Source organism: Elephas maximus, chromosome 15 (assembly GCF_024166365.1).
Source record: "Elephas maximus indicus isolate mEleMax1 chromosome 15, mEleMax1 primary haplotype, whole genome shotgun sequence".
In the NCBI taxonomy this organism is placed as follows: domain Eukaryota; kingdom Metazoa; phylum Chordata; class Mammalia; order Proboscidea; family Elephantidae; genus Elephas; species Elephas maximus.
The window spans coordinates 16,751,759-16,777,997 of NC_064833.1; the positions used below are offsets into that span (position 1 = coordinate 16,751,759).

General features: G+C 44.0%; 1 long non-coding RNA gene across 1 annotated transcript in view; it reads right to left on the reverse strand.

Moving 5' to 3' along the window:
- LOC126058861 (uncharacterized) overlaps nt 1-26,239 on the reverse strand; it is a 52,755-nt gene that overhangs the window by 23,689 nt on the left and 2,827 nt on the right. Inside the window, exon 2 of the long non-coding RNA XR_007513319.1 lies at nt 7,744-8,426. This is a non-coding gene — a long non-coding RNA (uncharacterized LOC126058861). The remainder of the gene's footprint in view (nt 1-7,743; nt 8,427-26,239) is intronic.

Genomic DNA, 26,239 nt, shown 5'->3' on the forward strand with positions numbered 1-26,239 from the left:
ACAGAATTGAGGGTCCAGACATAAACCCATCCACATATGAGCAGTTGATATTTGACAAAGGCCCCAAAACAGTTAAATGGGGAAAAGACAGTCTTTTTACAAAGGGTGCTGGCATAACTGGATATCTATCTGCAAAAAAAAGAAACAAGACCCATACCTCACTCCATGCACAAAAACTAACTCAAAATGGATCAAAGACCTAAATATCAAATCTAAAATGATAAAGATCATGGAAGAAAAAATAGGGACAACATTAGGAGCCCTAATACATGGGATAAACAGTATACAAAACATTACAAAGAATGTAGAAGAAAAACTAGATAACTGGGAGCTCCTAAAAATCAAACACCTATGCTCATCCACAGACTTCACCAAAAGACTAAAAAGACTACCTACAGAGTGGGAAAAAGTTTTTAGCTATGACATTTCTGATCAGCGTCTGATCTCTACAATCTACATGATACTGCAAAAACTCAACTGCAAAAAGACAAATAACCCAATTAAAAAATGTGCAAAAGATATGAATAGACACTTCACTAAAGAGGACGTTCAGGTAGCTAACAGATATATGAGGAAATGTTCATGATCATTAGCCATTAGAGAAATGCAGATCAAAACTACAATGAGATTTCATCTCACTCCAACAAGGCTGGCATTAATCCAAAAAACACAAAATAATAAATGTTGGGGAGGCTGTGGAGAGACTGGAACACTTCTACACTGCTGGTGGGAATGTCAAATGGTACAACCACTTTGGAAATCTATTTGGCACTTCCTTTAAAAGCTAGGAATAGAACTACCATACGATTCAGCAATCCCACTTCCTGGAATATATCCTAGAGAAATAAGAGCCTTGACACGAACAGATATATGCACACCCATGTTTACTGCAGCACTGTTTACAATAGCAAAAAGATGGAAGCAACCAAGGTGCCCATCAATGGATGAATGGATAAATAAGTTATGGTATATTCACACAATGGAATGCTACTCATCGATAAAGAACTGTGAGGAATCTGTGAAACATTTCATAACATGGAGGAACCTGGAAGGCATTATGCTGAGTGAAATTCGTCAGTTGCGAAAGGACAAATACTGTATAAGACCACTATTATAAGAACTTGAGAAATAGTTTAAACTGAGAAGAAAACATTCTTTTGTGGTTAAGAGGGGAGGGACGGAGAGAGGGTGGGAGAGGGGTGTTCACTAATTAGTTGGTAGATAAGAACTACTTTAGGTAAAGGGCAAGACAGCACTCAATACAGGGGAGGTCAGCACAATTGGACTAAACCAAAACCAAAGAAGTTTCCTGAATAAACTGAATGCTTCAAAGGCCAGTGTAGCAGGGGCAGGGGTCTGGGGAGTATGGTTTCAGGAGACATCTAAGTCAATTGGCATAATAAAATCTATTAAGAAAACATTCTGCACTGCGCTTTGAAGAGTGGCATCTGGGGTCTTAAACACTAGCAAGCAGTCATCTGAGATGTATCAATTGGTCTCTACCCACCTGGATCAAAGGAGAATGAAGAACAACAAGGACACAAGGTGATTACAAGCCCAAGAGACAGAAAGGCCCACATGAACCAGAGACTACATCATCCTGAGACCAGAAGTAGATGATGCCCGGCTACAACCAATGACTGCCCTGACAGAGAACGCAACAGAGAACCCCTGAGGGAGCAGGAGAGCAGTGGGATGCAGACCCCAAATTCTCATAAGACCAGACTTAATGGTCTGACTGAGACTAGAAGGACCCTGGTGGTCATGGTCCCCAGACCTTCTGTTGGCCCAGGACAGGAACCATTCCCAAAGCCAACTCTTCAGACAGGGATTGGACTGGACAATGGATTGGAGAGGGATACTGGTGAGGAGTGAGCTTCTTGGATCAGGTGGACACTTGAGACTATGTTGGCATCTCCTGCCTAGAGGGGAGATGAGAGGGTGGAGGGGGTTAGAAGCTAGCAAAATGGACACAAAAATAGAGAGTGGAGGGAGAGAGCGGGCTGTCTCATTAGGGGGAAAGTGGGAGTGTGTAGCAAGGTGTATATGGGTTTTAGTGTGAGAGTCTGACTTGATTTGTAAACTTTCACTTAAAGCACAATAAAAATTATTTTAAAAAATCATGATAAATGGAGAAAAGACTGAAGTTGTGAAGGATTTCATTTTAATTGGATTCACAACCAACATCCATTGAAGCAGCAGTCAAAAAATCAAAAGATCATTAGCCATTAGAGAAATGCAAATTAAAACTACGATGAGATTCCATCTCACACCAGCAAGGCTGGCATTAATCCAAAAAACACAAAATAATAAATGTTGGAGAGGCTGCGGAGAGATTGGAACTCTCATACACTGCTGGTGGGAATGTAAAATGGTACAACCACTTTGGAAATCTATCTGGCGTTATCTTAAACAGTTAGAAATAGAACTACCATACAACCCAGAAATCCCACTCCTCGGAATATACCCTAGAGATACAAGAGCCTTCATACAAACAGATATATGCACACCCATGTTTCTTGCAGCTCTGTTTACAATAGCAAAAAGTTGGAAGCAACCAAGGTGTCCATCAACAGATGAATGGGTAAATAAATTGTGGTATATTCACACAATGGAATACTACGCATCGATAAAGAACAGTGACGAATCTCTGAAACATTTCATAACATGGAGGAACCTGGAAGGCATTATGCTGAGCGAAATGAGTCAGAGGCAAAAGGACAAATATTGTATAAGACCACTATTATAAGATCTTGAGAAATAGTAAACCTGAGAAGAACACATACTTTTGTGGTTACGAGGGGGGGAGGGGGGGAGGGAGGGAGGGTGGGAGAGGGTTTTTTTATTGATTAATCAGTAGATAAGAACTGCTTTAGGTGAAGGGAAAGACAACACTCAATACATGGAAGGTCAGCTCAACTGGACTGGACCAAAAGCAAAAAAGTTTCCAGGATAAAATGAATGTTTCAAAGGTCAGCGGAGCAAGTGCGGGGGTCTGGGGAACATGGTTTGCGGGGACTTCTAAGTCAATTGGCAAAATAATTCTATTATGAAATCATTCTGCATCCCACTTTGAAATGTGGCATCTGGGGTCTTAAATGCTAACAAGCGGCCATCTAAGATGCATCAATTGGTCTCAACCCACCTGGAGCAAAGGAAAATGAAGAACACCAAGGCCACACGACAACTAAGAGCCCAAGAGACAGAAAGGGCCACATGAACCAGAGACCTACATCATCCTGAGACCAGAAGAACTAGTTGGTGCCCGGCCACAATCGATGACTGCCCTGACAGGGAGCACAGCAGAGGACCCCTGAGGGAGCAGGAGATCAGTGGGATACAGACCCCAAATTCTCATAAAAAGACCAAACTTAATGGTCTGACTGAGACTAGAGGAATCCCGGCGGCCATGCTCCCCAGACCTTCTGTTGGCACAGGACAGGAACCATCCCCGAAGACAACTCATCAGACATGAAAGGGACTGGTCAGCGGGTGGGAGAGAGACGCTGATGAAGAGTGAGCTAATTATATCAGGTGGACACTTGAAATTGTGTTGGCAACTCTTGTCTGGAGGGGGGATGGGAGGATAAAGAGAGAGGGAAGCCGGCAAAATTGTCAAGAAAGGAGAGACTGAAAGGGCTGACTCAAGAGGGGGAGAGCAAGTGGGAGTAGGGAGTGAGATGTATGTAAACTTATATGTGACAGACTGATTGGATTTGTAAACGTTCACTTGAAGCTTAATAAAAGTTATTAAAAAAAAATCAAAAGACAAGTTGCATTGGGCAAATTTGCTGCAAAAGACTTCTTTAAAATGTGCAAAAGTAAAGATGTCACCTTGAAGACTAAGGCGCGCCTGATCCAAGCTATGGTATTTTCAATCTCATCATATGCGTGTGAAAACTGGACAATGAATAAGGAAGACCGAAGAAGAACTGATGCCTTTGAATTGCGGTATTGGCTAAGAATACTGAATATACTATGCCAAAAGAATGAACAAATCTGTTTTGGAATAAGTACGTCCAGAATGCTCCTTGGAAGCAAGGATGGCGAGATTACATCTCACATAGTTTGGACATGTTATCAGGAGGGATCAATCCCTGGAGAAGGACATAATCCTTGGTAAAGCAGAGGGTCAGCAAAAAAGAGGAAGACCCTCAACAAGATGGATTGACACAGTGGCTGCAACAATGGGCTCAAGCATAACAATGATTGTGAGGATGCCACAGTACTGGGTAGTGTTTTGTTGCATTCTACATGGGGTCTCTATGGGTCGGAACCGACTCAATCGCACCTAACAACAACAACAACAACATGGTAATTATTTGCCAACTCCTGATGGGTAGAGACAATCAAGCCCTCATTCTGTTTCTTCCAGGCAGTGTCGGGTAATAAATAGAGCCTGGATGTTGCAGTTCAAGAGAACCTGGTATCATATTCTGACTCTGCCATATCAGCCATGATATCTTGGGCTAGCCGATTAACCTTGAACTCCTTGGAATCTTAATTGCCTATTGGTAAAATGAAATATTATTTGATAGGGCTGTTTGAAAGATTAAAGAAGATAAGACCTGCGAAGTTCCTACAAAGTGTCTGGCCCAATGCTGTTACTAAACTAAAGTTTGCATTTCAGCTCTGTGGTCACCGGTCACTGCAATGAATGTCTGGAATACGCAGCCACCTTATTTTTTAAAATAAAAAATAAGTTCCCTAAATCCATTTCAAACCTCCCAATACTCTTAGATACTTCCACTTCAGCCAGGTGTTTAGACAAAGAGTCCAGCTTCCTTCATAACTGATTTGCCAGGATTATCAACACCTGTCCATTCTCAGTGGTTGAGATAACCTTTCCTGGTTTAGATGGAGGAACTGTCCACCTCTGGATTATTTCCATCCTCCTCACCCCCACAGGTCTTCCCCCAGGCTACTTCTTTCCGTTGAACTGTAAGACAACACTTTACCATTCCATAAGTACACTAGAAATAGATCACATTCTGATATAATCTTTTGCTCAGAGGGACCAATTCAGAAACATCCAAGTGTGCATCGGATGCCTGATATCATTTTCGTTTTTTTTTTTAAGTTTGTTATTTTAAATAGGGACTGGTTTTTTTTTTTTTTTATATCCATGATTAAATATTCAACTATTATAAAAGAGGATGTTATATAAAGTTATTTTTATGGTTCTTGGATCCTCACAGAGGCAATCACTCTTACTAGCTTTTTTGGTAACTTCTAGAAATATGGAAAAAGGCGTGAATAGACGTGTGTGTGTGTAAAAAAATATCTGCTTCTGAAAGGTCACAGCTTTGAAAACTCTATGGAACAGTTCTCTGCACACATGGAGTTGCCATGAGTTGGAATCGACTCCACAGGCAACTGCAGTGCAGTGAATTCCTTAATATGGCCCTTTTAGCCATAGTCTTTGGGACCCCCACAAAATGATCGGGTGGGACTATGCAATTAAGGTGCTTGGGGCCAACAAAGGATTGGACAGCATTGCTAACAACACAAATAACGTGCATGGCAACTTATAGAGGTGGAACCATGTAAATAAAGTGTATGAAACCCTAATGAGGGAATTGGTCAGTTTTTCCATCCCACTAGGCTTAAAGGAGAGCTAGTTCTAGAGCAAAAGGGGACCTCATGGCCATCATGAAAGAAGAGCTGGGAGTGGAGTGTGTCCTTTGACTCTGGGGTCCCTGTGCTGAAACTCTCCCAGAACTGGTAGATGGAGAGAGAGAGAGAGCTGTGATACCAGAGAGACAATGAGAGATGGTGAGAAGTGGCAGCAGAACCAAGAGACTGGCAGGAGATGTAGCGGTGGGTGCCCACCCACAGAGCAAGAGAGCTAAGTGCCTTTAGGCCGAGGCTTACTGGTGGAGTACAGTGCCTCTGGGCACTTATCAGCAGAGCTAAAAAAGCTTTGTAATACTTGCCTGAGCATAGCAGAGGCAAGGCCTTCCCAAGAGGCCTGAAGGCCCAAGGGCTAGAGGAAGGCCTGCCTACAACTGAGCTAAGAAGAGGCCGTTCTGATGGAAGAGCTGTATCCTGAGCACTCCTGAACCTGAATTGTAATGTGTTACTTCCCTAATAAACTCCATAACTGTGCATATGGTCTGTGAGCTCTGTGTGGCCATTGTAATGAATTACCAAACCCAGCAGAGAAGTAGAGAGTGCCATAGGAGGGACGGCTGGTGTCAGAATTGGTAAAAAGGTTGGAAAGAGGAGATATGTCCGACCTCTGCTTCCTGGGAATCAGCCTTGGGCTGTTGATCTTGTTTCTCCTTCCCGCTTGTGAAGTTAGAGGCAGTAGAGGCGGCCCTCATGCCTTCTTACAGCAACGAAACTCTCATTCTTTGTGTCCTACAAAGTGTGATACGCACACTGTCTGTACCAAGAAAATGGAAACCAGTGGGACAGAGGGAGACTAAAAAAAAAAAAAAAATAGGGACCTAAAAAAAAAAAAACCATTGCCTTCAAGTCGATTCCGACTCATAGCGACCCTATAGTACAGAGTAGAACTACCCCATAGGGTTCCCAAGGAGTGGCTGGCTGGTTCGAACTGCCGACCTTTTGGTTAGCAGCTGAGCAGTTAACCATTGCACCACCAGCAAAGTCCTCTGTAAAGGACGCCTGAGGATGCTGGTGACATTGTTTGCTATACAAAAATCTTACTCTGTATCTGTGGTTACACACGATGGACACTCTTTTGATGTCAGTATCCATGTGTCTGGGTATGTGTGTGCCTCACTCTGTGCCTGAGTATGTCACACGTATCTTTAGGGATCAATCTGTTTATCACACCGGTCTGGCTGCTCATCATTTCTAGGATCAGGCTTCTAGCTGAATTGCCTCTGGAAGGACCTTGTGCTAATGCCTGGCTCCCTCTTCGCTTCTCTGGTGCCTAAGTCTGTGTACCGACCTCCCACTTTTGGGGACTCACCTTTGGCTTGGCTCAAGTCTTAAAGCCCAGTCTCCCTGGCTGGATACCTCCTGCACTTCTAACACCCACCAACAAGTAGCCTTTGGGATCTTGGCCCAGGTCCTTCCCCTATTTTACAGCTGGGAAAAACACTGGCCCCAGGCATAGGTTCAGGGAAACTTCACAAGGAACATAGGCCACAATATGTCCTGGAATTGGGACTCTAGCATTAGCTTGGGCAAAATGGGGCTGACTCTCTAACAGTCCTGGGTTTGAATCCTGTATTCACCGCAAAGGAGCTGTGTTCTTGTAGAGTTTCTTACTTCTGAAGCCTCAGTTTCAGTGTCTGTCAAGTGGACATAATAATACTTGCATTGTACAATATTTACAATTATGAAGAATTATGCAGAATGCCTAGTAGTATATTTTATAGGATAAAGATAATTTTCCAAATTTTAAGTTGCATTTCTATATTTCTCCAAGAGGCTTACCCTCAGGGTTCTGGTTTTCTGTCTTATTTCTGCAAACCTTACTACCACACATAGAGCAGGCTTACGCACAAGGCAGAAAAAGATTATCAAGACGACGTTTTCCTCCAGAGGCTGAAGGTGCAGGGGAAGGGGCAGACATAAGCCAGCTCCAGTAGCACAACGGGCACTTCCTTCCAGGAAGGTGTGGTGAGAAATGCGTAACTACCTGCCCTTGATAATGTAAGGGCAAAGTCAAGGCCAGGATAGGTGCGACTTCTGGGCCAAAGCCAAGGCCAGGATAGGTGCGACTTCTGGGCCAAAGCCAAGTATTGGCTGAAACGGGGAACTTACCTTCCTTGGCATATTTCCTTGATCAGGCTCAGGAACCAGGGAGTTACTGGACACCACCCTAGCTTCTCTTTGGGATTTTCCAAAGACCATAGCCAGTGCTGTAACTATTTCTATTTCTGAACATGCAGATGCACAGAACACAAAATTTCCCCTCCTCTGCACCCAGGCATGTCCTTCCACCTTTTTAACACTCGGACCGCAGCATGACAACTGGATGAATTCTCCAAGAAATAAGGCCCTGAAGACAGCTTGTCAAGCAAACACTTGGCAGCAGGGCAGGGAATCTTTTCTGACTTGTGCAGATAGGGGCTTACAACACAGCATGAAATTTGTTTACCCTTATCTTAGCACACGAGAACAAATTGCCCAGCCCTTGTTATAAATCCAGCAGCCCTGCATCTGTGGGTAAGTTTCCACGTAAATCTCTGACAAACTTCTCCTTGGCTGTTTACTTTTGTTTGCTTCTTTTTCCTGGCCCCAGGCTCACCGGATCATTAGGCTCACTGGAGGACACACCTGCTTTCATCTGCAGAGACAATGGGAGAAAGGGGAAAGTGACCAGTGTCGCTGCTGCCAGTGAAATCCCACCATCCAGGGTGTGCGTCTTCTCGCCCAGCTGAAGTGCGGTGGTTCCATCTGCCAGCAGGATCCAAGGAGCCACTGGGAGATCTTTTCTCAGCAGCCTGGAAAACAGAATTTATCATTTTTCAGGGCCTCTTGTAGACTCGCCCTTTTCAGGATGATTAATTCGAATCCATGATCCTAAGTTGAGGAAGTAGACCGTCCAAGTGGGTTTTAAATGGCACAGCACCAGGAAACGTTTCATTCTGTTATACTTAAGGTCGCCATGAGTTGGAGCCAAATCTATGGCAACTAACAACAAGTCCCAGTGCCAAATGGTATAGTTCAGCAGGGGAAAAGGAAACCCACCATAAAACTAACAGATAAGTTAACCATCAAAGTAAACAACCTTAACCCGGGTACCTAGGCCTCTATGACAACAAAGATGACTGAGGTAAAATACAAAAACGACATGAACAACAACAAAAGCTATGAAGCCCTCATGCTGTGCCAAGTGTAGAGTGCAGTCATCTGATTTTAGCCCTCTAACTGCATGTACTCACAGTAGCCCAGGAAGAAGGTTCTTGGTGAAGCAAAATGTGGCCCTTAAAAAAGTTTTTGTTTTTCCTCCTCCTTCTCTAAGTGGGACATGCTTCACCCTGAGCAGGTAACACTAAGGTTTCAAACAGGGCACTTAGAACTTAGCACATACTGATTTCAGGAACAGACTGATAGAAGATGGTACCATTGGGAAAAAAGAACTTGAATTTTTATATAAGGATAAAACCAAAACCCAAACCCATTGAGTCCATTGCAACTCATGGCAACCCCATGTGTTACAGAGTAGAATTGCTCCATAGGGTTTTCTTGGCTGTTACCTTTATGAGGAAACCCTGGTGTGTAGTGGTTAAGAGCTACAGCTGCTAACCAAAAGGTCAGCAGTTTGAATCCACCAGGCACTCCTTGGAAACTCTATGGGGCAGTTCTACTCTGTTCTATAGGGTCGCTATGAGTCAGAACTGACACAGCAGCACATAACAAGAACAGCAATCTTTATGAAAGCAGACCACCAGGCCCAGCAGACATCTGGGCAGGTTCGAAACACCAACTTTTAGGTTAGCTGTTACTGGTTGATGAGCCGGTTCTGACTCATGGCAACCTAGGGAACTGAAGCACAGAGAGGTTAAGTGATTTGCCCAAGATCACATAGATGTAAGGGATAGAGCTGGCATAAAACAGGTGGTCAGACTTTGAACCTATGCTTCAAATCAGTGCTCTCCAAGCATTAATGTGCACACTAATCAGCTGGTGATCTCGTTAAAATGCAGATTCTGATTCAGCATGTTGGGGGCGAGGCCTGCAATCCTGCACTTCCAGCAAGCCCCCAGATGAAGCCTATGTTGCCAGTCCGAGAACCACGCTCGGCTCAGTCTAATCCCCACACTACTTAGTGTGTATTCCAACACCACTGTGACCTGTCCATAGGGAAGCAACTACAGAAATTGGGAGTAAGCCTCTAGAAATTTTATAACAAATTGACAGGGTTATTTTATATCCATTGAATCTAAAAACAGTTCAAAACAATTTTTTTTACTTCATTCTTCTAATAATTTATATTTACGATAATTTGCAAAAGTATCAGTCCATAAAACATTGGAGATTATAAATAAACCCAAAAGATCTTCCCTGTTGATAAGTTGAAAATCACTCCTCTACATCAGCACAAGGAGCCCTGGTGGTGCGATGGTTAAGCACTTGGCTGTTAACCAAAAGGCTGGTAGTTCGAACCCACTCAGGAGAAAAAAACAAAAAACCAAACCTGTTGCTGTTGAGATGATTCCCATTGAACTGTCCCACAGGGTTTCCAGGGAGTGGCTGGTGGATTAGGACTGCCGACCTTTTGGTTAGCAGCCAAATGCTTAACCACTGTACCACCAGGGCCTGTATATTTTATAAGCAGCAGCTTCTCTGATGACTTCATTGGGAGAAAACCGAGGAAACCAAAAATCCAAACCCGTTGCCATGGAGTCAGTTCTGACTCATAGCGACCCTATAGGACAGAGTAGAACTGCCCCGTAGAGTTTCCAAGGAGCGCCTGGTGGATTCAGACTGCCAACCTTTTTGGTTAGCAGCCGTAGCTCTTAACCACTACACCACCAGAGTTTCCACATTGTGAGAAGAGTGGGCTAAATGATGTAGTCTCAGGGCTATTTCTTAATTATAAAACTGTCCTCTTGATAGAGCAATTACAGCCTAGTAAACTCTATGGGACAGTTCTACTCTGTCACATGGGATCCCTGTGAGTCGAAAATGGACTCTGCAGCACCCAAAAGCAACAACACACCACCGCCAAGTGCTGGCTCCGTGACAGTGGAGGCAATCCAGGGTGTACTTGTGTACCTTCTCACCTCAACTCCCTTTCATATAGGTTCCATTTTTTTATGGTTTTAAGGGAGTTCCTGCTTATCTGCCCCAAGGAATGTAGACCATTCACAAACCACCCCGAGTAAGAGCCTTGAAGTTAGTTCAAACCTGGCTGTGAATTCTGGTTCATCACTCCCCAGTTCTGGAACCTGGGCCGAGTCATTTAACCTCTCCGAGGTTCCATTTCCCCATCTGTAGAAGGGTGATAAAACCCACCCACTGTGTGATAACAAGGATAAAATGACGCAACATTTGTAAAGTGCTTGGCACAACACCTGGAACAATCACCGGTAATCAGTAAAGAATGGACAGAATTATTATACGGAAAAGAAAAATTGCAAGAAAGAAATTCATATCGAACATTCATTGACCCCATGAGCAATTTAGAGAACTAGCTGCAGACAGTCTCCTAAGCACTGGGAAGGCAAGATGCTGACCTTCTATCCAAAAAATTAAATTAACTGCCTTTTCAACTCAGAAGAGCCGGAGCCCAATTTCTCACAAAGTCTACACCTACAGTTAAATTACAGCCCTAACCGATCCTCAGAGTCATGCCCCAAGGCACTGCAAGATGCCTCACCATCAAGCAAAAATGTGACCGTTTTCATTCTGTTCCAGAAACTGAGACAGGTGAGTGAACTAACAGGGCTTAGAAATATTTTCAATAACAATGCCTGCAACAAGGTGGGTTTTATTTAACCTTCAATTAAACAGAAATCCAGTTAAGCAGAGCCCTTCAAGGCTGGAATATCCCTAGCTAATCCCTGTTTCATTCTCCTTGTAAATTGTTTACATAACAACCCAGGAGGCAGGAGCCCCTGGCACTTTGGACAAGGGAAAGAAAAGGGCTGAGAACTGCACTGGTAAGCTTGAGCTATTCCCTGTCAATTTGGGTAGGAATTTGTAAATCCCTAAAGCCCTTTCGATTTGATTCTTCAAGTTGATTCTGACTCATAGAGACCCTATAGGACAGGGTAGAGCTGTCCCATACGGTTTCCAAGGCTGTAATCTTTATGGAAGCAGGCTGCTACATCTTTCTTTCTCGGAGCTGCTGGTAGGTTTGAACCACTGACCTATTGGTTAGCAGCCGAGCACTTAAAACATTGTGCCACCAGGGCTCCTAGGCCAGGGAAATGTGCCTGATAGGAAGGGGATCATTTCTGAACTTGCCAAAATGGAGATATCCTTATGCCCAGGTAGTTGTGTCTAAGTGCCTGGAGGGATATAGTGATTTGATGCAACACTCAAATCCAATTTATCTTAGTTGGCAGGTCCCCAAATTTCTAAAGACTCAGTTCCTTCCACTGTAATACATTCATTTGTTATATTAGGGCTCCCAGGTTGTTTCTTTTTTCCTCTCCCTAATCTATTCTTGGAGCCCTGATGACACAGTAGTTAAGAGCTACCACTGCTAACCAGAAGGTTGGCACTTCCAATCCACCAGCCACTCCTTGGAAATCCTATGCATCGGTTCTACTCTGTCCTATAGGGTTGCTATGAGTCAGAATTGACTTGAAGGCAATCGGGTACAGGGCTATCCTGCTATCTACTGCCGAAAAAATCAGCCACTGAAAACCCTATGGAGCAGCTCTACTTTAAAACACATAGGGCCGCCATGACTCAGAATTTACTGGACCAGCAACTGGTTTGGGTTTGGGTTTGGGCTATCCTTGTATGGAAGGTCCCTGGGCAGTGTAAGCGGTTTGCATTTCCGTCATCCCTGGGTGGTGCAGAGGGTTAAGTGTTTGACTACTGGTCTGAAGGCTGGCAGTTCGAACCCTTCCCAGAAACTCCTGGGAGGACAGGTCTGATGATCTGCTTCTGAAAGTCCACAGCCTTGAAAACCGTATGGAGCACGGTTCTATTCTGCAAGCATGGGGTTGTCATGAGTCAGAATAAACTCAACAGCCACTAACAAGAACTAACCTAAAGGTTGGCTTTTCCAACCCACCCAGAGGTCTGCCGGGCCTGGCAGCCTGCTTTCATTAAGATTATAGCCAAGAAAAACCTATGGTGCAGCTTCACTCTGGAACACATGGGGTTTCCATGAGCTGAAAAGGACTTGATAGCAATGGCTTTGGTTTTTGGTTTTATTCTTACATAGAAAATTCAAGTTATTTTTTCCCAGTGGTACCATCTTCTATCCATCAGACATCAGGATATTATTGCTGATGTCAGATGGATCTTGGCTGAAAGCAGAGAACACCAGAAAGATGTTTACCAGTGTTTTATTGACTACACAAAGGCATTCGACTATGTGGTCATAACAAATTATGAATAACATTGTGAAGAACGGGAATTCCAGAACACTTAATTGTGCTCATGAGGAACCTGTACATAGACCAAGAGGCAGTTCTTCAAAAAGAGCAAAGGGATACTGCATAGTTTAAAATCAGGAAAGGTGTGTGTCAGGGTTGTATCCTTTCACCATGCTTATTCAATCTGTATGCTGAGCAAATAATCCAAGAAGCTGAACTATATGAAGAAAAATGTGGCCTCAGGATTGGTGGAAGACTCATTAACAACCTGTGCTATGCAGATGACACAAGCTTGCTTGCTGAAAGTTAAAAGGACTTGAAGCTCTTGCTGATGAAAATCAAAGACCACAGCCTTCAGTATGGATTGCACCTCAACATAAAGATAACAAAAATCCTCACAACTGGACCAATAAGCAACATCATGATAAATGGAGAAAAGATTGATGTTGTCAAGGATTTCACTTTACCTGGATCCACAATCAATATCCATGGAAAACAGCAGTCAAGAAATCAAATGATGAATTGCATTGGACAAATCTGCCACAAAAAACCTCTTTAAAGTGTTAAAAAGCAAAGATGTCACTTTGAGGACTAAGGTGTGCCTGACCCAAGCAATGGTATTTTCAATCATATGCATGCAAAAGCTGGACAATGAATAAGAAAGATCGAAGAAGAATTGATGCCTTTCAATTACAGTGTTGGCAAAGAATATTGAATATTTCATGGACTGCCAGAAGAACGAACAAGTCTGTCTTGGAAGAAATACAACCAGAGTGGCCCTTGGAAGCAAGGTTGGCAACACTTCGTCTCATGTACTTTGGACATGTTATCAGGAGGGACCAGTCCCTGGAGAAGGATGTTATGCTTGGTAAAGTAGTGGGTCAGTGAAAAAGAGGAAGACTTTCAATGAGATGGATCGACACAGTGGCTGCAACAATGGGCCAAAACACAGCTATTGTGAGGATGGCGCAGGACTGGGCAGTATTTTGTTCTGTTGTACAGAGGGTTGCTATGATTCAGAGCCTACTCACCGGCACCTACCAACACCACCACCATCTTCTATCGATCTGTTTCTGAAATCAGTGTGTGCTAAGTTCCAAGTGCCCCACTTGAAACCCTTGAGTTAGGTGCTCAGGGTGAATCATGTCCCACTTAGAGGAGAAAACCCACTGCCATAAAGTAGATTCTGACTTACAGCGACCTCATAGGGTTTCCAAGGCTGTAAATCTCTATGGAAGCTGACTGCCACATCTTTCCCCTGCAGAGCAGCTGGTGGTTTCAGTTAGCAGTCAGTCGTTTTAACCATTGTGCCACCAGGGCCCTCTTAGAGGAGAAGGAAGAGGAAAAACAAAAACCTTTTCCGGGGCCACATTTTGCCCCACCAAGAAGCTTCTTCCTGTTGTTGTTTGCCATATTATCATCGAAACAAACAGTGGCTGGAATGTGGAAGGCGTTATACACAGGGAGCCTGGAGTCAGACCTGCCTGGATTTACACCCTCTTAGGCCACTGCCACCTTTGTGATGGGGGCAGTCACTTCAGGTGTTTCACATCATAGTACCTGCTCCATGAGGTTGCGAGGAGGGTTAACCAGGTAATGATTACAAGCAGTTACAATAGTACCTGGCACAGAAAAAGCCCCCAATAATCATTAGCTGCCGCTACCTCAGAGATAGGCCTCATCCTTTTCTCATTTATAGCTTTACCCAGAGCAGTTATACCCATGACCCGAACCCATTGCTGTTGAGTCGATTCCCACTCATAGTGACCTACGGGACAGAGGAGAACTGCCCCACAGGGCTTCCAAGGAGGAGCTGATAGATTCAAACTGTCCATCTTTTGGTTAGCAGCCAACTTCTTAACCATTATGCCACCAAGGCTCCAGAGTGGTTATTAAAAAAAAAAAAAACCCATTGCCATTGAGTCAATTCCAACTCATAGTGACCCTATAGGCAGAGTAGAATTGCCCCATAGAGTTTCCAAGGTGTGCTTGGTGGATTAGAACCGCCAGCTTTTGGTTAGAAGCCACTGTTAACCACTATACCAGGTTGGTTATAGCCATTCCAATTTGCAAACACTAAGTAAACATGACTGGAGCCCTGGTGGTGCAGTGGTTAAGCATTTGGCTGCTAACCAAAAGGTTGGCAGTTCAAAACCACCAGCCACTCCTTGAAAACCATATGGGGCAGTTCTACTCTGTCCTGTAGGGTCGCTATGAATCAGAATCAACTGGACGGCAATAGGTTGTGTTGTCATGAGGCATATGTGATGAGATATTTTGGAAACCCTGGTGGCTCAGTGGCTAAAAGCCACGGCTGCTAACCAAAAGGTTGGCAGTTCAAATCCACCAGGCACTCCTTGGAAACCCTATGGGGCAGTTCTACTCTGTCCTGTAGGGTCGCTATGAGTTGGAATCAACTCAACAGCAACGGGTTTGGTTTTTTTGGTTTAAGTAAACATGGCTTATATACTTATACTTTTGGTTCTTTCTCTAAATATCCCTTATCTAGCATCCCTAACTGCTTTTCTGGCCCTTGAGACAAAGGCCTAATTCAATACACTTATAAATCCATTACTTAAAAATGCTTAGTGAATGCCTACTAATTGCTGGTCATGATAGAGACCCAGAGACCCTAGAGGGCAGGGATCGTGTTTTAGTCCTCCTTGTACTGCAAGTGGCAGGATATGCAGGATAAAGTAGGTGTCCAATAACAAAAAGAGGTATTGGAATCCTAACCCCTATACCTATGTATAAGGAGCCCTGGTAACACAATGGTTAAGCACTCGGCGGCTAACCAAAAGATCAGTGCTTTGAAGCCACCAGCTGCTCCATGGGAGAAAAGATCTGGCGATCTGCTCCCATTAAGATTACAGCCTAGAAAACCTTATGGGGAAGTTCAAATATGACATTTAGGGATACTGTGAGTTCAGAAACCCTGGTGGGGTAATGGTTAAGTGTTACAGCTGCTAACCAAAATGTCAGCAGTTGGAATCCACCAGGCACTCTTTGGAAACTCTATGGGTTAGTTCTACTCTGTCCTATAGGGTCACTATGAGTCGGAATGGTTTTTTTTTTTTTTTTTTGGTATGAGTCAGAATAGACTCAAGGGCACAGAACAATGCCTGTGGGTATAATCCTGTTTGGAAATAGGACTTTCTTGCTACCTTAATAAGGCCGTATCAGTACAGGGTGTGCCCTAAATCCAAACACTTCTGAGATGTAAAAAGAGCAAATTAGACTCAGAAGCAACCACATACTGGGGAAGACAGATACCATGTGAGGATCACCAAGAACCAAGGAACACCTGGGGCTACTGACGAGGCAGAAAGCAATATGATCAAGATTTGGTCTTTTAGCCTCCAGGAATATGAGAAAATAAATTTCTGTTCTTTAAAGCTACTCCCTTGTGGTCTCTGTGTTACAGCAGCACTAAGAAACCAAGACACAAAGTAGTGTTAGATCAAAGGTAGTCCTCGCCATACAAAGACAAAGCTGTCCCTCCTGTCCTTTAGTCCTTCACCCGTAAAATTCATTCCAATAATTCACTCAACAACCTGGCCAATACACCCCCAATGCAAAGAACCAACAAAATTCTTTCTTGATGTTTGTCTTTTATAAAACCAAAACCAAACCCATTGCTGTCGAGTCAGTTCTGACTCATAACAATCATACAGGACAAAGTAGAACTGCCCCAAAGGGTTTCCAAGATTGTAAATCTTTACCGAAGCAGACCACCACATCTTTTTCCCTTGGAGCAGCTAGTAGGTTTGAACTGCCAACCTTTCGGTTAGCAGTGGGGTGCTTAACCACTGCGCCACCAGAGTCCCTTGTTCTTCTTTATAGGTCCTGGTTATTTTCCTCTACTCTACGTCTATTATATCTGTAATAGTTTTTTTTTTTTTTTTCCTATTTCTTCTCCTTGACCCTCATTTATAAGTTTCCTTTATCGGCTTCCTCCTGGTTCCACTTGCCGCCTTCAGTTTTTCTGAAACTGAGTATACGCTTGAAACTCAAAATCATTTTTTGAAGACGTGGTTCCCTCGACCCTCTAGAATGAGAATGTCAGGCTAATCCAAAGAAGCATTCATTTACAAAGCACTTATTTGTTGAGTATCTCCTGTGTGAGTAGTATTACACTAGATAACTGGGGTGTTAAGGATTGAATTGTGTCTCCCAAAAATATGTGTATAAATTTGGCTAGGCCATGATTCCCAGTATTATGTGATTGGCTACCATTTTGTCATCTAATGTGATTCTCCTGTGTTGTAAATTCTATCTCTGTGATGTTAATGAGATGGGATTAGTGGCCGTTATGTTAATGGGGCAGAAGTCAATCTACAAGATTAGATTCCCTTTTAAGCCAATCTCTTTGGAGATGTAGAAGAGAGAAGCCAGCAGAGAGACTTGGGGACCTCATACCACTAAGAAAGAAGCACTGGGAGCATAGCATGACCTGTGAACCCAGGGTCCCTGTGCTGAGAAGCTCCTCAACCAGGGGAAGATTGATGACAAGGATCTTCACCAAGTGCCAAAGAGAGAGAAAACCTTCCCCTGGAGCACACATACAAACACAAGGTACCCTGAATTCTAGCCTTCTAAACTGTGAGAAAATAAATTTCTCTTTGTTAAAGCCATCCACTTGTGGCACTGCTGTTATAGCAGCGCTAGGTAACTAGGACACTGGGTGTAACAATGACACATCAAAAGCCAACTCTCCTGGAGAGATAGGCAAAGCAAGTAGGTGGGCAGATAAAATCCCCATTGTGATAAGAGTTATGTAGGAAACAAACAGGGGCTGAGGAAGAGTGGGGTGGATGACAAGCTAGCCAGCAAAGGCTCCTTTAAGGATGTAATTTGAGCATAAAGGATGAAAACGTTTTAGCTTTGTGAAGAGTAGGATGAAAAACATTCCAGGCCCAGGGAACAGTCATGAGCTGGGGCAATCATGAGCTTGGTGTATACAAGAAACCAAGGACTGGTGTGGTTGGGAAATTGTGAGCAACTGGAAAACCGGCAGGTGATGAGGTCAGAAGGTGGAGAAGAGACAGGCTCGTGAATGCCTTCTCATCTACAGACGGTACAAAGAGGAACGTGGGGTATGAAGACAATGGGATTCCACCATGTAGATTACTGTCTGGGCAAGGCGTGTAGCTGGCGGTTTCCACCGTTCCTGTGGCACTGCCTTATGTCTGAAATTTAGCTCTGCAACATACTGGTTGTGTGGCCATGGGTGTGTTGCCTAATCTTCCTATGCCTGTTTCCTCAACTGTGAAGTGAAGACACAAAAATAATACCGACTTCATAGGCAAGGAGTAAATGAGTGAATACATATGAAGCACTTAGAATAGTGCTGGAATACAGTAAGCACTCAATAAATGTTAGCTACTGTTATCTATTTACTTATTTATTCATTCATTTAATTTTTTTGTTACCACCTTTGTGAATTCGCCACTGTCTGGGGTGTGATCTTCAAGCTCGCAGCCTCAGAAACCCAACTCTGTCAGCCCATTCGAAGTGGGGGTTCACATTAACTCAGCCACACAGACTCAGATGCATAAAACCAGACCACCAGCTTACTGATTTACAAAAAAAGAAATGTAATTATCAGGTCAATTTGCTTTTTTTATAGGCAGTCAAATGCCTGTCTGAAGCTTGCTCAATGGGTAGGAAGTTGAGGTCATGTTAATGGTGGGCAGTCTGGCTCCGACTGCCAGTCTCATGCAACTTCATTATACTAGTAATTCCTTCTTCATAGGCCCCAAATTTCAAGTTCCTGCTTCACAAAACCAGTTGTTGCCCAGTTGTGTTATCCATGATGACCCCACGTATATCAGAGTAGAATCATGCTCCACAGGGTTTTCAATGGCTGATTTTTTTTTTGGAAGTAGATTGCCAATCCTTTCTTCCAAGGAACTTCTAGAAGGTGCTGAAGATGCATCTTTCCCGCAGACCTCTCAGACCCTCACTTTGCTTTTCATTGAGATTGACTGACCCTTCTCTGGACAGACATTCATTCTTTAAGTATGTTAATATCTTTAAGACTTGATGAATTCTGCATACCTTCACTTTTATCCTTAATTGTCTTACAATTAGAGGCTATCTTATTTTCTTACTTCCAAGTCTTTAGAGAAGGCAAAGCCATTGCACTCTTGCTCCCAAGAGCAAGAAGTAATATACCTGAAGCTAGAGATGTAAAGTGTAATGGAAATAAGTGCTGTCCAAGAGAAATACCATGTGAACTAAAAATGCAAACCACATACGAAACTTTAAATTTGATAGTAGCAACATTTTAAAAAGATGATATTAATTTTACAAATACATATCATTTAACAGAAACACTGGTGATACAGTGGTTAAGAGTTCAGCTGCTAACCAAAAGGTTGTAAGTACGAAACCACCAGGCACTCCTTGGAAACCCTATGGGGCAATTCTACTCTGTCCTATAGGGTCGCTATGAGTTGGAATCGACTCAACGGCAATTTTTTTTTTAATCATTTAACACAATATATTCAAAATATTGTCATTTCCAGAAATTGAGAAAGCAGGTGTTTTGAGCCCTACACCCCAAATGGAGTCCCGGGGGGTGCAAGCACTCAGTAATGCACTCAGCTGCAAACTGAAACATTGAAGGTTTGAGTCCACCCAGAGGTACCTTGGAAGAAAAGCCTGGCTATCTACTTCTGAAAAATCAGCCACTGAAAACGCTCTGGAGGACAGTTCTACTGACACACGTGGGGTCACCATGCATCGGAGTCAACTTGATGGCACCTGGTAAACACTCCAAATACTGGGTGGATACCCCCCAACCTGTCCTGCAGAAAGCCATGCTGAGCAAATGCTGTCTTGCTCCCTCATGCCGGAGCCCTCCTACCCCGGAAGCATGAGGAATGCCCAGGAAAAGAAAAGGATGTCGGGCCTGCTCTGCTAAAGCTGCTTATTGACAGCCTGGTCATCTCTCTGAGTATCTCACTTTCCCCCTGCTTACACACAAAGTGCAAAATAGGATTCTGAGAATTTGGATTTCTTTTTTAAATCCCCACATTTGGATTTGCAGATATGCCAATATTTGAATTTGCAGAACTGTAATTTAAACCTGTCTCTCTGCTGGAATCGCCTGGTGAAATGCATCTTTCATGAGGCTCCTGCAGAAGCCCAGCTACAAGCTCAGACTCCCGAGCACAAATCAAACTCTGGTTCAACAGCAACAGTGTGATGGCCGGGGCCCCCTAAAATAGCAGGCCCAGGGAGGGACAGACCTTGTAGCTCCCCACTACAGCACCTTCTTCCAGGAAGGCATTCAAAGCGTCTTTACAGAACAACTAAGCTGCAGTATTAATGGATGGGGAGCTGATGGTTCAGGGTGGCCTCACAGCCCCAGGCCCCTTCTCAGAATGAAGTTTTGTCACCTCCACCCACAGGGCAGATGGCTCTGGCCCAGCCTGGCTGAGAGAGACTGCTCTGGTGATCTGAGGAAGAAAGCAAATAAAATACAGAAGCCAGGGGAAAGAGCGCCATGTAGCTCCCCTTCCCTTCCCTCCTTAGTCTGAAGGTCTAGTAATAATTCAGCCAAAGTGTGACTCTTCATGTAGGCTTTAAAACCAAAGAAAGGCAGGCCTAGAAGGTTGAGGAAGCAGCTGCAGGTCAGCACCTCTTAGAAGTCAAGACAGGCCCAGCCCTCGCCTACTGTGAAGAGTCTTATACAAAAAAAAAAAATATATATATATATATGAATGAATGAATTGCCCAAAGCAGGCTTATAACATTTATTGTCACTTACTCGGTGGCCCTGTCTGTGCAGCTGCTGCTGTTATGTCTGTCTTCGCCTGGCAATGGGAGGCCCATTGAGAGAGAGAGGTCTGGACTAAACAAACCACCTGCCTGATTCTCTTTGCTCCCTCCCCGTCACAATCCCCAGCTCCATCCTCATGAAGGGATCTGGTCCAAGGAAGGCAGTGAGCAGGAAAGGAAGGCACCCAGGTAGGGTGGCTCCCTGACTTCCAGTGCTAAAACTGGGCAAGTCCCAGGCAAACAAGTTGTTATGAATTGAATTGTTTCTCCAACCCCCACCTCCCCGTCCCCCCCAACCTGGGAATATGTGTTGGAATTCTAACTCCTATAGTTGTGGATGCAATCCTACGTGGTAATAGGGTTCTCTTTGTTATGTTAATGAGGCCATGTCAGTGTAGGGTGTGTTTTAAACCTAACCACTTTTGAGATATAAAAAGGGCAGATTAGACACAGAGAGAAAAAAGCACAAATGGGGGAAAGACAGATGCCATGTGGAGATCAGCAAAGAACCTGGGAACGCCAGGGTTACAGAAGCTGAGACAAGGATTTTCTCCTAGAGTGGACAGAGAAAGAGCCTTCCCCTAGAGCTGGTGTCCTGAATTCAGACTTCTAGCCTCCTAAACTATGGGAAGATCAATTTCTGTTCACTAAGGCTACCCACTTGTGACATTTTTGATCATTAAGGTTGTAGGTCAACTTGGCTGGACCCTGATTCTCAGTGGTTTGGCAGTTATGACGCAGTTTGGTGGTCATATAATGATGTGATCGCTTCCATGTTGAGATGTGATATAGTGTGATCACCTCTATGATAGGACCTGCTGTGAGTAGCCAATCAGTTCAAAGGGAGTTTCCTTGGGGGTGTGGCCTGTACCCAATGTAGATGGACTTTCTAGTAAGACTTGCAGGCTTTTGCTCGCTCTGAATCCTGAAGCTGGCTCCTGTTCATCTGACTTCTGGTTCTTGGGACTTGAGCTAGCAGCTGATGTGTGGTCTTGCCTGCCGATCTTGGGATTCGTCAGTCTTCACAGCCTGTGAGCCAGAGCCCTGCTGTCTGACCTGCCAGTCTTTGGTTTGCCAGTCCTTGTGGCTACATGAATCAGGAGAAGCATCCAGCCTGACCCACAGACTTGGGACGTTACAGCATCTACAACCACATGAGCCATTTCCTTGACATAAATCTCTCTCTGTATATATATTTTTATGCTTTACTAGTTTTGCTTCTCTAGAGATCCCAGCCTAACACAGCATTTCTGTCGCAGCAGCACTAGATAACTAAACACTAGGACAAGTTGGTCACACTATACCCAGAAGACATACCAACCCACCTGTCCTCAGGTCTGCCCATTTCTGGATGAGCAAATAAGTGTATACGTAGTAAACCTGAGGCAACTTGGCACAGTGTGGAAAAACAGTCTTGGAGCCAGCTAGATTTAGATTTGAATCCAATCTTTCTCATTTACAGTAGGCAAGAGTGATACTGACCTCTCTGGGCCTTTGTAATCTTATTGGGGCTTCAAACAGATTCATTCTGGTTCAACCCCCCTGCTGAGAATTTGCTTTTGTTACCCAGAAATACTGAATCAGAATCTACACTTTAATAAGATGCCCAGGTGATTCTTATGTATACATAAGGATTCATATATATATATATAGTGATTCTTAGAAATCCCTAGGTGATTCTTACATACACATAAAATCACCTGAGGATTCTGTTAAAACATAGATTCTGATTCAGTATATCTGGGGTTACCCATTGCCATCAAGTTGATTCTGACTCATACTGATCCTACAGGGCAGAGTAGAACTACACCACAGAGTTTCCAAGGAGCGCCTGGTAGATTTGAACTGCTGACCTTTTTGGTTAGCCGCCGTAGCACTTAACCACTATGCCACCTGGGTTTCCATATCTGGGGGAGAAATGCAAATTTTCAGCAAGGGGTCGAACTGGAATGAACCGGTTCAAAGCCCTGATTCTTATAGGAGAAATGAACCAACAGGGCTGGTATGGAGATTTAGTAAGATGCCCACAATAAATGGTTATCCTTCCATGCCCCATATTTAAATCATCGCCTGGCTTTTCCAGTCTGTAAATAAAGCCTGACATCTACACTATTGTCGTTAGCTGACTCAACTCATAATGGCTCTCAAAATGGATTGGACTGTTGTGATTCATAGGCTTCTCATTGGCCGATTTTCATAAGTAGCTCATCAGGCCTTTCCCTCCTACTCCATTTTAGTCTGGAAGCTCTGCTGAAGCTTGTTCCGAATCTAGCAATACTCAAACCTCCACTGACAGACAGGTGGTGGCTGTGCTTGAGGTTCATTGACCGGGAATCAATCCTGCGTCTCCAGTATGGAAGATGACAGTTCTACCACTGACCCATCCCTGCCTCACAACATTTACATAGCCTTTATGATTTACAAGGTGCCTCCCATACACTGTTTCATTGGAGGATTCACAAGTGAGGCAAAGATTATCATCAGGCCCACTTCGGAGGCCCCGAGAGGAGACTTCTCCAAGATCACATAGCTGGCAAACAGGACTTCAACCCAGGTCATCTGGCTGATTTCTAATACCTTTCACCTCCTAAAATCACAACAAAACCCCAGTAGTGTGTAACAGGTGCAGGTAAGTCTGAGAGTACGGGAGGTATGGAGGAACCTGTTTTCTGCAAATTTGCTCAGCTGCCTGCTGCCATGACCCAGGGGCCCAGCCCGGGGAACGGGCAGAGTTCCAGATTGCCTAATCAGTAATTCTGCCCTCGTGGTCTTGTTTTGTACATTCTTGGTGTGAACAATTTAAACCGAGCACTTTACCATACCTGCCGAGTCAAGGGCTGATTCTTTGTCAGGTAGAAACATCAATTCTCAACTACTCCCCACTGGTCTGGGCAGGAAAACTGTGAGAGTGACTAACTGGCATTCAACACAACTTGTTTTTATTGAGTGCTTCCTCCAAAGAGGTGTGCAGTATATGACACTTAGGTCACTGTTGGGGGTAGGAAGCTGTAGTATGGCTGAGAATTCAAATCCATCAGTTCTTTATTGAGTGGCTGCTCTTGGGGAAGCTGCCTGCAAGGCACTATCCTTTGCTCACCAGGCTCTGTCTTCCTAGAATGCCTGCTATCCCCACAGCCTGTCCCTCTGTGCAACCTCCTTCCTCTTTCGCCCTTTACATCTTTTTTCCGGGTCTACCAGAAGGACAGCCTTAAAACACCAAAGGCATGCCCACCACCCTACCCGCACCTCCTATCACCGCCCCTCTCCTTCCCTGTCCTCAAGTCCCTTTGGAGGAAGCGCATTGGACAGGAATCGATCCCAGCTCTCCAAACACCCATAATTCCTTCCCACCCCAAGCCTTTGCTCTTGGTGTTCCCCGTGCCTGGAATGCCAAAGCTGGTTCCTTCTCATGCTTTGAGTCTCATCTCAGGTTCCTCTTCCTCAGGAGTCCCTCCCTGACCATCTGATCTGAAGTAGGCATCTCCCTAGAACCTTCTCTGTAGTGCCAAGTCCAGAAAACCATTTGCTGTAAAGTTGATTCCAACTCACAGCAACCCCAAGTGTGTCCGGGTTTTCAATGGCTGATTTTTTTAAAGTAGATCACCAGGCCTTTCATTGGAGGCACCCGTAGGTGACCTGAACCTTCAGTCTTTGGGTTAGCAGGTGAGTACATTAACCGTTTGCACCACTTATGGATTTCTAGTGCCAGTTACACAATCCCATTACCCTATTTTATTTTGTTCATGGCCCTTATCACTCGGAAATTCTTATTTATTCATTCATTTATTTATTACTGGTCTCCTCCCATCCACCCATAAATGCCATAAGAACAGGGACTTTGCTGTATCCACAACTGTATCCCTGGAGCCCAATAAAACTAGGCACTCAAATATTTGCTAAATATTGTAAAATCTGTTTGTCTCTATTTAAAACAAAGTGGTTAAGGGCATGGGCCTCTAAGTGAAACCGACCTGTGTAATCTTCCCATTTACCACCTGGGAGAAGTCACTTAACCTCTCTAAACTTAATTCGCCTTTATAAAATAATCAAGTGCTCACTAAATGGTACCAAAACAAACAAACAAAAACCCACTGCCATCGAGTCGATTCCGACTCATAGCAACCCTCTAGGAAAGAGCAGAACTGCCTCATGGGGTTTCCAAGGAGCAGCTGGTGAATTTGAATTGCCAATCTTTTGGTTGCAGCCAAGTTTTTAACCACTATGCCACCAGGGCTCTACTAAATGGCAGTTATCTTCATTAATTTTAGAGTTGTGTGTTGCCCCCACTAGTCCAAGAACCTTGATGGCAGGCAATTTTTCATTTATCCCTGCATCCATGCACCTGGAAGCCTCCCTTCATGCCCTCAGCATCCTCTACTTTCCCTTCCTGCAGGACATGTCCCGCTGTCCTAAGGAGTCTGTTTACTTCTCTGTCTCCCCTACTAGGCTGAGGTCCACGGGGACATGAATATCTCCAAAACCTAGCGCAGTGCCCATTGTTATCTACTGAACGAGTGAATGCTGTGATTTAGCAGACACCTAGTAGGTCTTTAAGAAATATATTTTAAATCAAATTCTCTCACAAGGAGACATTTTAAATACATGAATTAGAATGGTACGTGATCAAGTGATGAATTACGTATGATTTACAAATGATAAAATGTGTAGTGTAGACACTCTACGGCAGTGGTGGCCAACACAGAAGCTCTCAGGGCTGGCACAGGTTTGAGGTAGAGGAGGTGGGCAGGATGAGAACTGGGAAAAACTGGAATCTACATCTCTGGGCAGGGCTGGGCAACCGCTGCTCAGCTTCAGCTCTTTGTTACCATCCTGGAATGTGGGCCTGAAGTTTTCATATCTTCAGATTTTTCAAGTGAACCTGGGAAACTGGATTTTTATATGAAATTTCCCAAGTCTTCAAATTGTTAGAAATTAAATTTATTAAACACTTATTTGAGACCAACAAAGTATGGTTGGGAACTATTTTGTAACCTCTGCCCAAGTACTCTAGGTGATCAGAGGAAGGCTGCACCCAAAACTCGTTACTGTCAAGTTGATTCTGACTTATAGCTACCTTATTGGGCAGCATAGAACTGCCCCATAGGGTTTCCAAGGCTATAATCTTTATGGATCATGAGGATGGCACAGGACCAAGCAGTGTTTTGTTCTGTTGTACACAGGGTCGCTATGAATCAGAACCGACTTCACAGCACCTAACAACAACAACAATCTTTATGGAAGCAGACAGCTACGTCTTTCTCCTGTGAAGCGGCTGATGGGTTCAAACCACTGATCTTTTGGTTAGCAACTGAGCGCTTTAACCACTGCATCCTAGACTGGCATTAACGGGAGAAGCTTCACACAAGGAAGACTATCGAAAGGCATCATCCCTTGAATTGCTCACTCACTGCCTCATAAAAACTAAAAGAAACAAAAAATCAATGAAGTAATTCTTGATCTTTGGC